Source organism: Falco rusticolus, chromosome 1, assembly GCF_015220075.1.
Source record: "Falco rusticolus isolate bFalRus1 chromosome 1, bFalRus1.pri, whole genome shotgun sequence".
NCBI classification, from domain to species: Eukaryota; Metazoa; Chordata; class Aves; order Falconiformes; family Falconidae; genus Falco; species Falco rusticolus.
In genome coordinates this window covers 11657746-11674673 of record NC_051187.1, presented here as the reverse complement: position 1 = coordinate 11674673, position 16928 = coordinate 11657746, and the positions used below count along the sequence as shown (strand labels likewise).

At 46.9% G+C, this 16928-nt stretch overlaps 1 long non-coding RNA gene across 9 annotated transcripts in view; it reads left to right on the top strand.

Moving 5' to 3' along the window:
* Positions 1-16928, top strand: part of LOC119158153 — a 153209-nt gene that overhangs the window by 109625 nt on the left and 26656 nt on the right. For 7 of the 9 annotated variants that reach the window (XR_005107798.1, XR_005107797.1, XR_005107793.1 and 4 more), the window contains exon 3: positions 14765-15067. The exons of the other annotated variants lie outside the window; for them this stretch is intronic. This is a non-coding gene — a long non-coding RNA (uncharacterized LOC119158153). The remainder of the gene's footprint in view (positions 1-14764; positions 15068-16928) is intronic. 9 annotated transcript variants of the gene reach the window in all.

Here is a 16928-nt window from a genome sequence, read left to right as displayed (position 1 = left end):
TAGTGAAGAGACATCATCTGTCCTGAAAAGTTCACAGGCTAAAGAAACCCTCTTCATCCTTAAATGCTCCATAAGTGTTTCGGAGCAGCTGCAGCCAAGCCAGTGTGTGTTGCACTTGGGATCCGAGCTTGGCCAGTGCAAGGCAGCTCTGGTCTAGCACCTGATGTATCTTGTGCTGAGGTGTGACCGTGGCACTGTGCACAGGCTAGTATGCCTGTAGTAGCACTAATGCACATCTTCCAGATAATAATCTTCAGTTTAAATCATCACCTTGATTTCTACCCAAAGCTTTGTTGCATTCACCTGCGATGAGATTCTCTCTCCGTAAATACCTTTCTCAGTATCTCTCAGAGATACAGGAGTCGCATCCATTTCCTAGTCCCTTACTGGTTGTTCTAGGACACTCGCAGATGCAGCTCAGTGCAGGTTACCTGTCTTCTGGAGAGCAGTAAAAGGAGCTGTGGTATTACACAGAGGAGAAATCTCAGCCCTTCCCTTCTTATTGCAACAACTGGATGTGATTTTAAAATGTTAAGGTGTATTTTAAGTAATTTAAAGTCTAATAATAATTGTAGCAGTGTGATTTTGCTATTGATGTGCTCTCCAGCATTTTCCCCACTGTCAGTGTGAGTTCCTGCCTTGATGAGGAGAGTCTTCCTCAGCGCTGCTGCAGAGCAGTGAGTTTTTTACATGCTGATCTGCTTTAGGCTGCCTGTGACAACTAGACAAATATAAAAATAAGCAGCAGGAGTGATTTGTGAGGGGCTTCTGCCACCTAACAGTCAGTTGGTGATAGCATTGCGTGGCATCTTTGCCTGCATAACTCGACACTTGTTTGCCTGGGGAGCCCCGTGGCCCTTTCCTGATTTTCTGAAAGATTGTGTATGGGTTTGAAGTGTTTTTGCAGCTGATCCATCTGAAATCCCATCAGGTTAAAAGAAAAGAAAAGCCACGTTTGTTGGATTATGGTTTCCAGATCCTCCAACTTCTGGAGCAGGCAGGGAGGGGAATGGAGAGGGAATCATGACTTGAGCAATTAATCTCGTTGTCGCTTGGGCAACCCTCATCACAGGTGGACAGTGATTTATGAACAAGGCTTTCACATTTTTCTACTCTGTCTTGTGTGGGAGCAAAGTTCTGGCGTCGTTCCATGGGAGATGATGGTCTGTCAGCCTTTCTGAGGGCAACTCATTGCCTCCCATCATTTTTGGGAGATATGAGTAACGACGTTGGTCTTCTGTCCTTCCTGCAAGGGGGTTGTGTGTTTTGAGGTATGTGGCAAGATCTAGAGCTGTTCTTGCCATTGACTGCCTGTGAGCTGGCGGCTGAGCTGAAGTCGTTGAGGTTCCTCTTGTGAGTTCACAGTTCAGCTGTACAAAGCCGTGGCTGTTCCTGGTGATGTGGGGTCCTTCCCAGCCTGCTCCTCCTGGCACTGAAGGACTTCCGTGGCCTTTTGCCAGGTGGAAGGAGCTGAGGAAGGAAACCCCCCCTTTCAGACTGCTTCCTCCCCACCTGCAGAGGTGCTTTTACCACAGCTGAATTCTGTAAATCAAAACATTTGCTGCATTTTTGGCCCATAGTTCATGTTATCTCTGGCCAGCGGGCTGATGGTGAGCCAAGTGTGAAGCCCTAGAAGCTTGGAAGGAGGTGTTGGTACCCATCAGTGGCATAGAGAGGAGTTGCCAGAGCCCCCAGAAACACGTGGATGTTGGGCAACCAGCTTCCTAGTGCCAGGGAAGGGGCTGATTAGTTCTCGGGCCTCCTTTACATGTGATTTGCATGCATGCAGTCATTTGAGTTGTTCTTTTTTTTTAAAAGGGCAAAGACTCAGATCTTCTTCACCCTCTTTAGAATGAATTTTGCTTAGTTGTTCAGTTTGAAAGTAGGTGGACCAGATGTTCGTGGTGCTGAAGGTTAAAGGCTGGATGTGAGACTGGGGAACAGAGCTGGGTCTCATTTAGCACCTCTCAATTCAGCTGCTATTAGAGCTTTTTCCAGTTTGGACCATCAGAGCTGCTGGTGAGAGAGTGTCTGGTCTAATTTTACTGATCTCAGCCATTTTGAAATTCAAGATTGCTGAAGTTTCCTGCTGAAACGCAAGCAGCCTCTTTGCCTCTAATCTCTGTCGTTCCCTGAAGCAGCCCTTGTCTCCATCTTTCATCCACATCCAGACAGAGGCTTCCACAAGGTCTTAAGCAGCCTTGTGAACATTTCCCCAGATGATTTTCATTTCCGCTTGCCTCTGCCCTTCTCCAATCCAAGCAGGAGCTGACGTTTCAAAATACCTTGAGGAAAGGCTATTCTTGTGGTTTTTCTGCATGCTTCGGGGAAAGACGTACAGGATCTTTCTTGAGGGCTTGGCTTTGGGGGATTTTCAGTCTTGTTTTCCAGATCTTGCAGCTTTAGACAAGTTCTCAAAATGTGGATGCTGAATTGAATTAGTGAACTTCTTGAAGATTTCCTGGCACTAATACTATATTTGGGCATCAAACTTGGGACTGTTGGAGTTTTTTTACGGGTCAGAACCCCCTGTGTGTCAGCGCTGGTGCAGGGCAATGTCCTATCGAAGTCGAAGGACAGATGTCATTCAAGGCAAGGTTAAGTCAGTTCTGGCCACATTCAAAAGTCCTAACCACAGCTAAGCCTGTTGTAACTTTCCTGCCAAGACTGTTCTTTGATTTTTAAAAAAAAAAAAAAAAAAGAAAAGAAAAAAAAAGGATTTTAATTAACTACAAATTTCTGTGGAATGTATCTGCTATTTTCTAAAAGCATCCGTGCTTTATCGGTAACTCAAAGCCAGAACATCATGGCTGAACAAAACTATTTACATTTGAAAGCTTTTCAGTTGAAAATGTGTATGTTTTGGAATTGGAAATCCTTTTTTTATGGCTTTCATTTTTACGGGAACACTGGAAAATTTCTGCTTTGGGGAAGGACTATTCTGACTAGTAAGCTTTTTATTCTCAGAAGTTAAGTACTGTTTTCTCAAACAGACATTTCTACTTTTTTTTTTTTTTTTTCCTTATATCTTTTTCTTTCCTCTCGCTGCTCAGGCCATTTCCCTTGACTTGCTTAACTCTATTTGAAAACCAATGTGAGAAATGGAGCTTTGTGTTACAGGCTCTGTCACCCAGCTCGCTGTTTGGGGCCAGCTGAACAACCATGCTGGAAAGCGCCTGGACTGATTGCAGCCACAAAAATGCAACATTTGCAGTGGAAGCTATTTGAAAGGGTTTTTTTCAGGCCGGAGATGTCTACCAGCACTGGATCCACCTGAGCCTCGCCTCCGCTGAGCAGTGAGGTGCTATGGGCAGGGCAAGCCCTGATGATTTTAATCTAAATGGGCATGACCAGATGAGAGGCCAAATGCTGTGTGGATTTAATCATCTGACAAATGCAATGATTAACCTTAAATATTTTGTATTCATTCCCAGGGTGGAATTTCTGCCTAGAAATAAGGCCATCAGCCATTTATTTGCTGGCGGCGATGGCCGTGCTGTGCACAGCCAGTTGGGAAACTCTGGTTATGTGGAAAGCTGTAAGGAATGACAGCCGATGAGTTGTTAAATAACCGCATAACTTGTAAGGTACGGGAAGGTGCTTCCAGCTTGAAGTGTGGCTTTCCCTTCCCTGGAGAGCTGCCGTGGGCTGGGGACACTGTGTCTCTCCAGCAATGGCATCATGAAGTGCTGCCACGTTCACTCTCTGTGGGCTGGGGGTCGTTCTCTGCTGCTCTTGGCACCTTTCCCCCTCGAGCTGCTGCTTGTGGAGCCTTTTTTTGGCAGAAACTGGGGCTGGCATCTTGTGCACTGAAAGAAAGGCTGAAGGGGAGATGGCAGAGCCAGACTGCGTGCCGGTGTGGGACATCTGCATCCCGGATCTGGCTTCTCGGATTTCCCAATTGTCAGTTTAGTTCCCAGCCCAGATCCAAGTCAGAGCGGGGAGGGAAACTACATTTCAGTAGCCTCACGCGATCCCACCTCCCAGCCTCAGCTGGACAAAGCAGCAGGTTTCTGGTTGCACTGGAAGCTGGGTCTGGATCAGACCCATCCGCCTCTGGATGTCACTAGTGTGAGCAGCTGGAGGGCAGGGAGACACGGGCTCTCCTGCCGTTCATCACCTGTTGCCTGGCCATGGAGCCGGTTGTCTCTGCAGGAGGGCTCAGTTTAATTAGGCTGGTCTACACGGGAAAGGGCTTGATCTGAGGAACTGGCCGTGGGGTTTGGTGGGTGGCAGCTCCTGGCTCTGTTCTTTTCGATGTGGTTGCGTTCAAGTTGCGTGCACTAGGTCTGATGCAAGTGGGCAGATGTGGCCTCAGATTTTTACCAAACATGCTATTTTGATGTCTTTGACAAAAGCAGTCTTGCTCACCTTGCGTGCCCAGGTAATCTAGCAGTGATGCTAGTGAAAGAGGTGGGCTTGTGGGAGGGGGCTGCTGCTGTGCGGAGAACCGGCTCTGAGGCAGTGCTGAACTTTTAGGGTCACATAAGCAGCAGTTGGCACCAATTGTGGCAGGAAAAATAGTATGGGGTTAATTGATTTCTTTACCTTTGAATACGTTTTGTTTTGAGCTTAATAACAGCATTCTAATATGCATATTATGTGAAAGAAATGCATCATTTGTTTATGTGGCTGACAGCTTAAAGTTCAGTATGGAAAGGATATTTCTTCTCTCCAGCTCTGGATGTTTAACTGTTTAATAATAATAGTTAGCATTAAAAGTTCATAACATTTAATCTTTAATAGCAAGACATTTACCTTTGCCTGCAATACGCTGGTGAACTTCTACATTACACACCTGAGTGCAACACTGATGATGTTAGAAGATGTTAGCCTGGCTTGAACCAAATTACACACTTCTGCACAAGGCTTCAGCTAGTTTCCTCTGTATGTGAGACAGCAAACAATGATATAAGTACAGAAATAAGAGAAGTTAGAACAGATAGAAGACATTGGAAGTAGCGCACAGTGTGCAAGTATCTGTGAAATGTCGTATATTTAAGCAATAGCGGTGGTGCTGGGCACAGAGTCCTTCCAGAGCCCATCCTTTGAGTGCTCAGCAAACACCCGTCAAACAGTGCTGGTGCTCAGTGTTCAGCAGACAATGTGGGGAAAGCTTGACAAATGTGATTTGTTAGAGCAGAAACTGCAGAAAGTCTGGGCCATGAAAAATATAAGCCTAATACCGATTATTTATGGTGTGCTGGGATTTCCTGATGGGGTATTTCAGGAGTGCTTTGAGAGCTGCCTTGGTTGGAGACCTTCCTGAAGCAGTGTCGATGAGCTCCTCTAAATCCTGAGACGGATGAAAAAGTCTGAAGTCACTGACGCTGCCCCTGAAGTTGGACTTGGATCCACTGTGTTTGGGATGGTATCCTGGTCCAGAGCCAGGGAAAGAAAAGCTGCTGGTGCCAGTGCCCATCAAGCCCCAAAGCTTGCAGTAGGGCAGCAGGGTGAAAGTAGGTTTACTTAAAAGATAAAACACACTGTACAAATCCTACAAGAATGGTTAAATATGCTCCCAAATCTGTGCTGCCCACAGTGACTGTGGAAGCCCGGCTGCAGCCATCCTGTATCGATTGAATCATATGCCTCTTGTTCATGGCTGGACTCAACGCCCCCCACCCCACCCCACCCCCTTTAAGGAAGAGTGTGATGTGCTGGATTCTTCCTGCCTGATACTACCGGGCAGCCTTTTCACCATCTCCCTGAGAAGCAGCAGTCGCTGCCTCCACATGACAGCAGAAAAGTATGTTTTAAAGAGCAATATTAATAATAATAGCAACATTAAAGTGTGGAGAAGGATTACAAAGGTAATTCCAAGATCTTGCTTAGTAATGCAGGCTATTAACAAAAGATAATCACCTTTAAGTCAGTCACCTTTAGCCCTGGAGTAAAATGGAGGCACAATTATTCAATGCAGTACAAAAGTAATTTAAATAGAGATGGATGAACTGTCGTCTTTCTTAGTTCTTGCTTGGGAAACCAGCCAGGGCCAAGTCCTAAAGGGAGTAAAATGTGATGGAAAAAAGGGCAGCAATAAGTAAGTAATTCCTGGTGTCCTTCTCTCCATTTTTCCATCAGAACCAAAGTCATTCACCCTTTGGAGTGTAAAAAGGGAAAGGGGGGAAAAGTAGGAGATTCGTGTTAAAAAGCAGTTCTTCATTATCCTTTTATGAGTAGCATTTGGAGGCTCTTTGACTCCAGACTGCCATAAAACATCTAGATCCTTGCTGTGCGTCAGAGCATGGCTTTTTGCTCTTGGAAACCACGCAGCCGTGCAGCTTCATAATTTCTGTCACTGAGTCCATGGCTGAGGAGCAAACTGAAGTACGGGGTGGGACGAGCTTCATATGGAAGAGGTACCCTGTCTACTGCAAGAAGGCTCAGGAGCTGAGGAAATTATCAGCATGACCAAAAAGATATGGCCACAGGGTTTATTTATGTGCGTAGGAAACCTTTCTAAGCTGGAAGCAAGAGTCTCTTTCTTTGCAGAAGCTGCTGTGTGATCCCTCCCCTTGTGTCCACATCCTGACTTCTTCCCTGGAAGTGCCTGTGGCTGCTGGAGTGCAAGAGCTTGTTAGTTTTGGTAGGGGTACTTCTCAGTGCTACCTGGCTGGTTTTGTTGTTTAAAAGGGTCACTGGAATTTTATGCTGGGAAGATGGGGAGCGTATGGGCTCTGGAAGAAGTCATGAGATTGCAAAAGTGACTTTGAAAGGTCTTTGAAGCTGCAAAGATGAGCAGCTGGGGCCCTTGGAAATGCCTAAGGCAGGGCTGTAGCCACACACGGGTCCTCTGGACAAGCAGACACTGACTTACCATCTGAGCTTCTATTTAGCAGGCTCTTAAAATTCCCAGTGATTTTCTTTCCCGCAGAAAGCAGCACTGGAGCTGAGCATCCAGAACCCATCCGTTGCCTTTGCCTTGTTTCCATAAGCAGCAGCCGGCTGACAGGCAGGCAGCAAGGTGAGGAAAGCCTCGGCGAGCCTTGCGGCACGTGGCTCGGCATGACCCTTGCTCTGGAGCAACCGAGGATGTCTGAGAGAGATTAGCAGGTATGAGAAATTACAAACAGAATAAACCTTTTGGAAACAAAACTGAGAGTTGCCGTGAGAGGCATTGTTAGTGGCTGCTAATCCACAGAGCAGAGGGAGGAGAAGCTCCAGTCCAGCCCAGTGTGGAGTGGAATAAATTCTGTGTTTCTGTTTTATGTCCTGACTGTGCAAGTGAGGGGCCTCGTGCGCTCATTCCTGCGCCATTCCCATGTGGCTCTGTCTGGACTGCTGCCTGCTTTGGCTTTATAAACAACATGGTAGGAGCTCAGTGCATGATTATTCTCAGAGATACTATCACAGCGTTTGCCCTGGTTACTGGTTTTCCATTGCACAGCTCACGTGCAGGCTCTGTACCAAAGGCTGCTGAGCTGGTGGCCCAGCAGGGTCTAACCTGTGTGATGGGGCAGTCCCAGAATCCTGGTTTGGAGGGTGTTGCTACTGGGTGCAACCCTCCACGTCCCGGAGTATGGGCTTTTGTAGGAGCAGTGCTGCTGAGGGTGTCCTTCAGAAGGGTTTGAAGGACACAGGAGAGCCTGTGAGCATCCACCAAAGGACACCTTGTGTTGCAGTTGCTAAGCTCTGCCAGGAGCAGCGTGGGGTGAGCCCAGGAAAGACCTCATCCTGCACTGGTGAGCAGAGTGTAGGAGGAGGCAGGGAACTGGGATCAGTTTTTGCACCTGGAGACCTCTGATGGCAGTTCTGTCAGCTTGGGATTTTCGCCATATGTTTGGAAGCAGCGCCTCTGGGTGAGATGCAACATTATCGGAGGCTAGCAAGGGGTGATGCCACGAGCAGAGGAAGGGGTGGCATCTGTCCCTGCCCATGGCACAGCTCAGTAAATCTGAAGAGGGCTGCACTGTGGCCAGGATTACAGCGCTGTCTGGAAATTCTCTGTATGTTCATCATCACCCACACCATCGGAGAGTCTGAACGTTGGGCTTCCAACCAGAGAGGTAAACATTTAGGTAACATCAAACCCAAGATGACAATAACCAGAGCAGAAACTTTTCCATCCCATTGCAGGTCAAGCCTGGTTTAGTCATTTCAATGAGAATTTATCTCCAGGGTTTTTGGGAGAGCAGTGCCTGCTCACGGCCCTTCACTTTGCCCCATAAAACCCTGCTTATTCACTCCATCTCTGTCCACCTCCTACCTCAGGCTCATATTCAAGACCCTGGTGGAGAATATCTTGAAAAGGCAGGCAAATTAGCTGTGTAAAAACTGGACTAAATTGATAGTGCATTTATTGCACACTGATGTTAACCCTTGGTATGCTGTACTGGGTGCAAGCTCTGAGCTTAACATACCACGTGCTGTAGGGTTTTCTGAATGTCCGTGGCCTCCAGTGCTGGTAGGGTGGGTGCTGGTAGAATGGGTGCTGCCAGCTGTGCTGGTCCACGTGGGCTCCTGGAGATGTGGTTTATTACCTCCTCGTTGCTGTGGGGGTGTGTTGTAGTAGTGGCAGAGCAGATGGCATTGAGTTTGTATTGGGCATTATGTTGGAGACACTTGCTGCTCCCTGGAGGGCATGCATGCTAGATCAAACTGTGGATGGTTGTTGCCAACTTTCCCTGTTGTGTGAAGATGAGGGGCACAGCGGGCTGGGCAGAGCCTCCTGGGTACTTAGGGACTGTTTAGGCACCACATCCTTGTTGAGACCAGTGTGGGTTTGGGGAAAGAAGAAAGGGGAAGCAGCTGAAAATCAAATCCTTCTCATGTTTTGTTCATCTGAAGCCTGAAACAATTTGTGAGTTTGCTTTCAATAACTGTCTATTAAAACGGACCTTTTTTCCATAGAAATTGCTCTCAGGTTCTTGATCAGCTTGAATAAGCACAATGCCCTCCCTTGTCAGATAGGCTCACTTCAGCCGTAAATCTGATGCTGAGAAATTAGATTTCTCTACTGCTCCCGAGCTGTCATCAGAAGAGTAAGACGATGGCGATCCGTGGGGAGAGCTGAGCGTGACATCGCTGTATGTGTCTGCTCTGCAGGTGCTGGGCAGGGTTTCCTTGGCTCGCTGGTAAGGGAGATTTGCCCTTCAAATTCCTGGGTGGTGGATGAGCCGAAAGAGCTGTGGGCTGAACCGGGGAACTAGGACCTGCTTAACTCTGCTACGTCTGGCTAAGCCAAATGAGATAGTATTACTATCTCATTACACAGCTAGTATTACTCATCTTTTAGTGGAGCAAAAAAATGTGTTTTCCTCTTTCAAAAGTCCTGGAAGAGATGGAGTGGTGTCTCCTCTGTGCAAGGTGCTAACACATTGGTGATAACATGTCCCAGCCATCGACTGACCCTTCGTGTCTGGGAGCCAGAACTGTGTTTAAAGCTGCCGAGAGATTGCTCAGAGTGTTCATTATTTACTATGACAAACTGAGTGCTACCAACTGCTGGTGGCCAAAATACCGTGAGTCAGGCTCCCAGCTAAAGAGACGGCTTAGAAGAAAAAGTTAAAAAAATAAATACATTAATACTGAACTCTTTGTTCTGCTTTTGATAGCTTTACTATTCATGTTTTTGAGCTTTCCTCTGCAGCCGTAAAATTTAGAAGAGCATTTAAAAAAAATTAAAGCTGAGATTTTCTTAAAATCACATGTTTCCAGGCACAGGGGACTTGAGAGTAAAGCTCCAGATATAATCCTGCGATTTGGCAGTGCTCGTTGTATCATATTAAGTGATGGTCTACAGCACTCGTTAATTGCTGCAGGCTGAAAAACTATTCTGGCTCCCGACAGAGGTCTTCTGCTCATTCTCAGCATATAAGTTTCTCCAGTTCTTCTGGGTAAGAGGGAAATATCACTTTCTAAAGGGCATAAGTACAAAATTATGCAGTGATATAACCTGTATCCGGCTTGAAGAGTATTTTCAACTGTCTTATTCAAAATGAAATTTAAGTATTTGCAACTAAATCTGTTTCTGAATAACCGTACAGGTAATTTGGTCTTTATAAGCTTCCATGTCTAATCCAAAATCTGTTGAAGACCAGCAGAAGAGAGTGGGGCTGTTGGTTAGAACAGGTGATCGTGATCTGGACTTTATTGATGGATGCATCCAGGATCAATCCGTGTTTCTCCTCCCAGTCCAGTCCTCTGCAAGCTGGGCTTTGTGCGTGTACCCAGGAGAGGCAGCGTTACCTGGCAGATACACCTCAAGTCTGAAAACAATTTGCTTTTTATTGTTCATTAAACCCAGTCTCTTTTTGGACCCTAGATCAGGCAGCCCCCTGCAGTGCTGCTCTTGCCTGCACCCCCTGACTTGTCTGCATTTGGGGCAGCACGTCTCTGTCCCAGGCGTGGCGCGGGGGGACCCTGCTCCAAGCTGAGGTGAGGTTTGTAGCTGATGGGCTCCCCTCCTCTCCGTCAGGATGGATGGATGGCAGCTACGTAGGTTCTCCCTGGCTCTGGTGGAGGCAATCTGTAGGTGCCACTGGAGATACTGACCCACTGCTCCCTGCAGAAGCGGGGGAGAGGGGCAGGACATTGCCTCCTGGGCAAGACAGGTGTTTTGCTGCAAAGCCGTCCAACAGAATTCTTCAGATACAGGGAAGAGAAGCTGGCCCCTCTTCCTTCCCCAAGCAAGTGCACGGCCAAATCCCCATTATTTCTACAAGCATCCTCCACCTGCTCCTGGGCCTGACGCTGCCATTGCCAAGGACCTGCGCTGGCTGTCCTTTGTCAGTGAGCAGTGGTCCCTGTCTCTAGCTGTAGCCTTTTGCTTTTTGGCAGCGTGCAGGAGCAGTCAGCTCAAAGCAAAGGCAAGGAGCATCTTCACAATGCTGGCCCCAGGGCTGATCCCCTCGGGGAGGTCCTCCTCTGTCCCACGGAGCTTCTAATACTGGCAAAGCAGCAGCAATCCACTGTGATGTGGAGGACTGGGGCAAAAAAAGCAATTTCTCTTGATTGGGGTTGGAGTGGAAAGCATTCACCTGTTCCCTTGTTATTGTCCCTGCCTTTGCTGTGCTGCCTGCTGCCTGCAGCCCGTCTGGCAGGGCTGCCTCCCAGCCGGCGGGTCGGTGGGCTCTGTCTCTGTGTGAGTGCTGACATGTTCCAGCAAGCTGCCACACAAACACACACATCAAAGGGCTGGCATGTGTGTTTTCTGAAGCAGCTTTCTAGGTTTTACTGGGCTATAAAATATAGCGATGAGGATATAAAAACAAAGCTTGATGGACTTCGCAGAGAGCCAAAGCAAGCAAGGAGAGAAATGATGAAAATGAGAAAAAGGGTTATGAGCAAGGAATCATGTATCGGTTCCATGTCAGGAGGAACAGATTTTGGAATAACTGTGAAGAGCACAAAACTGTTTTAGTCATTAAGGGGATGGGGGGAGAAAGAAAAAAAGAAAAGGAGAAAAAAGGTTGATGAAAATGAACAAAGGAGGGAACTTCAAAGCATAAATTTCCTGACTGGGTGACACTGATGTTTTGAACAGTTGTTCTGTGCGAGATAGCAGCAGTGATTTTAATGAACTTTAAAGAGCAGTATAAATAGGAACAAACAAAGAAAGGAGATCGCATTAGCACAGAGCTGGGCACTGAGCTAATTACCTGAACAGGATTTAAATGGCAGGTTATTATTTTTTTATTTATATGTATAAACCTATTTTTCTATTTGGGCTTAAGAAAATAGAATAAAATAAACTCAAGCACCTCAATTTGGATTTCCAAGGGAATTGAATACATGCTTGATTTCCATGAAGTGCCTGAGCTGCCGAGCCGAAGGGCAGTGAGATGGGTGTAGCAGAGAAAGGAGGGAGCCTTTTGTTGGCCTGGGAAGGTGCTGAGGGGGTAAAGACTCTATTTTCGTTCGATACACAGTCGCTCTGTGATGTTTCAAATGGATTTCACGGTGCAGCTGCATGGGGACTGGGAGGATCAGAACCATCAGAAATGGGGAAAAAACAGGTCACTTTGTACTTGGAGTGGGTCACCTTGTCCTCATCCTAGGCTAGAGATTTTCTTATGCTTCGGATCTTCAGATTAGAGCATTTGTTTGTATTCAGGCTTGCTTCTTGCTGTTACACGTGCTGCAGCGCTGGGTTAGATGCCCCCGGTGCTGGCGGCAGGGGCATGTGGAGGTACGTGCCGGGGGAGGTGAGGGTGCTCGGGTGTGCAGCACCTTGCTCCTGGCCTCGGCTGCTGTGAGATACCATTGATGCCTGCTCCCCTGCCTTGGTGCACACACCTGAAAGGCAGTCAGCTATATCATGGACCAGATTCGCTTGCGGGGCTGACATTTCTAGTCAAACCTCTCTCACCTATCCTACATTTGGTGGGCCGAGAGCTGCCAATGTGGAGACAGGAAAAGGGAGCCAGCCCTGGACATCTGCAATGTTGAAAGCATTCTGGCCTGTGTCGTAAGTGGGCTGTCTTGTTAGGTAAGTTCATGGTCCTTCAAGGACTGCTAAGGAAGCTAATTAGAAATTGTAATCTCTGATTTGGTACATGACTGGAAAGCCAACATCCCGTGTACCTGAGGTGCAGAGCAGTACAAACTCGGATTGCAATCACTGCTTTCTAATTCCCATCCTGACTTACCTTCAAAGTTTTGACCCACTGCAAGCATTAGCGAACTCCTCAGCTTTCCCCAAGGCCTGCCGTCACTCTGCTGCTTGTAAAATAGCTTTCTTCTGCCCTGGGGAAGAAGTTCACTCACCGCTCTCACCTTTCACCCTGCCGCACAGGCAGCCTGCCTCTTTGTGTGCCATTTGTCCCTGGAAAAGGCACTTGCTGTGTAGCATATTTCTGTGCTGACCCTCTACGATCCTTGGATATTTTGCCAGCAAACAGGAGCCAAAAGAGGGAATCATCTCTCTGATATGTTAACCACAATTCTGGTCCCGGGTCAGAACAGTAGAGTCTGGAGAAAGTCCAGCCCATCGCCATCAGCTCTTCCAAATGCCGCCCCCCATCATTATTTTCTTCCTTTGATTAAAGACCAATGTGGATTCAGAAACCCCCAACAAAAGCCAGCCTTCGGTGGAAATATGATTAATCCTCACTTGACTCCATATTTGTTTAAAATTCTGGAGCAGTTCATATGCTTTTAATATTTATTCTTCCTCACCACGAGAGGGACTGGCCCAAGATGGACATTTCTGAGCTGCTCAGATGGCTACATATTAGAGTGATTACAATTATCAGCACTGAGTTTAAGGGATATGGGTTAAGAAAAGAGGGAATCGGGGAAAGAAAAAGCAGAAGGAAAGCAGAGGAAGAAAGGGAAAATGCTTCAGTACCTTTGCTTGCAACCCAGAACAGCTTGCATTTGCAGTCCACTAGCTCCTGTTGGCTGCTTTATTTTTAGTGACCACAGTCTCAGATACTGTGAGAAGTCCTTTAAAGTGTGTGTGCAGTTGGAGGAAACTTGCCATCTTAAAGCAGAAAAGAGGCCCCACGATTTTGCCATTTCTAGAAACCAGCCTGAATTGAATGCTTGCTCAAGGTTGCCGAAGGTTCAAAGAATATAAAGGCTCTTGCAGTGCTGTTTGTAGAAGATTTAATGGGTCGGTCTGTTCTTTTTGGCTGTGCTGAGCTGTATGGTCCTGAGCCAGGCACTCTGACTTTCTTACTGCCAAACTCCCCATACCATCAAGGGGGCTGACTTTTAGGGGGTGCCTAGCCTTGCCTGGCTTGAAGCTATTAATCCCCACCCCCCACCCCATCCCCACCCCCTGAATGATTCAGGTGGGTCCCTCAGGAGAGGGGGGTTACGGATCACTTTCGCAGACCTGTGCCTGGGTGCATCTGTCTGCTGAGCCTGGAAGCTCTGCGCGGTGGGTCCCGTTCCAGTCAAACAGAGATCACGTCCTGGGTTTTCCCATCAGAATCCATAAGGAAGGTTAGTTTGAAACGGGTTTGTTGGTAGGGGCTAAGCGCCTTTCCTCCACACGTCTGAGTGGCGACGTACAGCACTGACTTTGCTCTCACCTGATCTTGGTGCCGTTTGGAGCGTTCACAAAAACCTTGAATGTTTCCCGTTCAGCATCCTGCGGTAGCAGGCTCTAAAGGGGTTTTTGAGCTCTACTGAGAGACAGCGAGATGAGACAGAATGATTCCTAACAGGAGACCCCGAGCACCCTCTCCAGCTGCCCGACCCGTTCTGGTCACCGGAGCAGCTGGGGAAAGGGCAGCTCCGATCCTGCTCCGGCCTGGCGCATGCCCTGGCCGGGTTGAGGTTTCTGCAAATGTAGGTTTTTCTGAGCTTGTGTAAACTCTGACTTTAAAAAAGCCTGTAAATTCCCCATGCTTGCTCAAGGACAATTGCAGGGACATCCCACAAAAACCATGCCTGCTCCAAAGTGGGAAGGGCGGTGAGGGATTTTTTTAAGGAAAAAGTTGCTTGAACTGTTTAACTTAGCTGAAGAATGTTATTTTTGCTTCTCTCCTCATCCCAGAAAGGGGCAGGTCATTTTAGATATAAGTCAAAGAGAAAATATTGCTGGAGGCAGATTTTTCACCTGTAAAATCTCATCTCAAATCATTAAAGTTTGGCAAAGTCGTATAAACAAGTGAGGGTGAGACACATTCAGTGGCTTTAAAGGATGATAGCATACTGCAAATATTCATAGGCAATTACATCAAAAACCCAAGTTTTAAAGAATATTAAGAAAATTTATTATTAGAATAGGCCAGAATTTAGGCCGCTTCCTTGTGTAAATGTAGATACGATTGCCTTTCATTTCATGGTCACCCACTATTTTTTTCAGATACCCTATCAGAATGTTGTCAAGCCTGCAGTGTAAGAGGTGAATAGCCTGGGTAAAGGATGTGCTATCGGATGTTTATGCTGCTCCTGAGGAACACTCCATAGTTCACTGACAGTAGTATCTTGGGACTCTTTATCAGGAATGTAATAAGCCAGATACATGGCAAAATTCAAAACATACTTGCTTTGGACCTCGGAGATCTGGAGCTCTGCAATTCACTGCCAAAGCAAAACTGTCCCAAAATTGACCTGAAGAAACTTCTTGCACATTTTGGTGAAGTCCTGGAAGCTCAGAATAGCAGAGGTGAGAGGCAGCTTTTGTCTGCTAAAGCGTCTGTGCTTTTTTAAAAAGAGCAAACTGTGAAATTAATATTGGACCTGATGAATTCTGAAACACTTCATTGTTTCTTGCTCTTTTTTTTTTGCAGTCATTGCAATCCTTTTTGCCCCATGAAAACTGGGTCTTTTCCGCTGTCAAAACAAAGCATTTCTGTATTATTCCGACACGAAAAACATAATAATGAAGTGTACTGAAATCAGATTTTCTTCAGTGGATTACTGAGAAGCAAATTTAAAATGGTATTACAAATAATACCTCATAATTACAATGGGAATGATGAGCACCCTTAATCATGCCTTGAAGCTATGTTTGTTAGTAAGAAAGCGAAATGGAGTAGTATTCTGACATTTTTCATATTGTTTTTAATGTAGTCTACAGGTTTTAGGCCAGATTTTAAGATGAAGCAAATAGACTTCATTGCCAATATAAACAGGCTGCTTTACACTGGCCAAGCCTCTGACTTTGTTTTCCTTTAAAAAAGCTCTTTGCCCCCAGAGTCTTGCAGGAGGGAAGGAGAGTGGATCTGCGGGACTCTGGCTCATTTCAGTTGGAACTCTGTACATTAGTCATTGGGTTGACGCACTTCATGTTTCTGATTAACATCCAGCTTAAAGCCACATGTGCTTCAGCCTGCGTTCAGATGCTGGAGCTGCACAGGTAACCTCAGGAAAACCATGAACAGATGGCAGGACATGGCTGAACCGAAAGTCAGGCGAGGCGTTTGTCCGCCTCAAGCAAAGCAGAAGTCAGAGCAGCAGTTGGGATTTCAGGGTGCTGAGCGGGCTGTGTCCCAGTGCCCTGGGGTGGCAGTGGGCCCGGAAGGGGTCTGTGCTCCATCACAGACCTCTCGCCATGCTCGGGTCCTTGGCTGGTGGAGGAAGGTGCTCATGGCCAACGTGGCTTCTGCCTGCTGGAGTGGCCGGCACTGAATTTTCTAGGAGCAGGGAAAAATGTTAGTGGTCAGCAAGTGGGATAGCCCAGAGAGGTGGTGGGTGCCCCATCCCTGGAAACATCCAAGGCCAGGTTGGATGGGGCTCTGAGCAACCTGATTTAGTGGAAGATGTCCCTGCTCATGGCAGGGGAGTGGACAAGAGGACCTTTAAGAATCCCTTCTGACCCACACTGTTCTATGATTCTATAACAGCAGCATCAGCAAGGGTGGATTCGTTGCTATCTTTTGGATACTGCCAAATCTTTTCCAGCCCCAATTCACAAAAATAAGGTTTGCCTCAGTCAGGCTGGTAGCTTCGCTGGTCATGCACCCGCTCCAGTGGTGAAGTCTGCATTGTATCCTTTGAGTGCTTTTAGTGCCTTTCCTGGAACTGCAGTGTCTGGGGAAAAGCATTTGAAAATTGCACATCATTAGCATGCTGAAGAGGAGGTAATGTATGTAAAGCATTTGACCTCCTTCTGGCTCCTGTGGCTGGGACAAATTCTGATCTCATTTGCAGCCACACAAATCCAGAGTATCGACATTAAGCACATTAAGTTTAGTGGAGTTACTCTGAGTTTATACTGCTGCACCTGGGAAATGGAAGATGCCACTAGCAGCCTTTTTGTGACCCAAGGGAAGGAAGTAATGAAGGCAACCTGCAAATGAAAGGATGAAAACAGTTCCCGACAACAGAACTTTTGCAGGGGTGTGAAATTTATTGGGAGCTGCTGCATGCTCAGCATTATTCGAAACCAGCTCATGGCTTTGGTGTTGGAAGTATGGAATTAGGAATCTCGCTATAGGCATCGAGTTTTTAAAACGTGTTGAAGGCTACCTGGGGCCTGCCTGGAGAAAAGGTTGATTATAGATTGACAAAGCAGTTTGAAAATA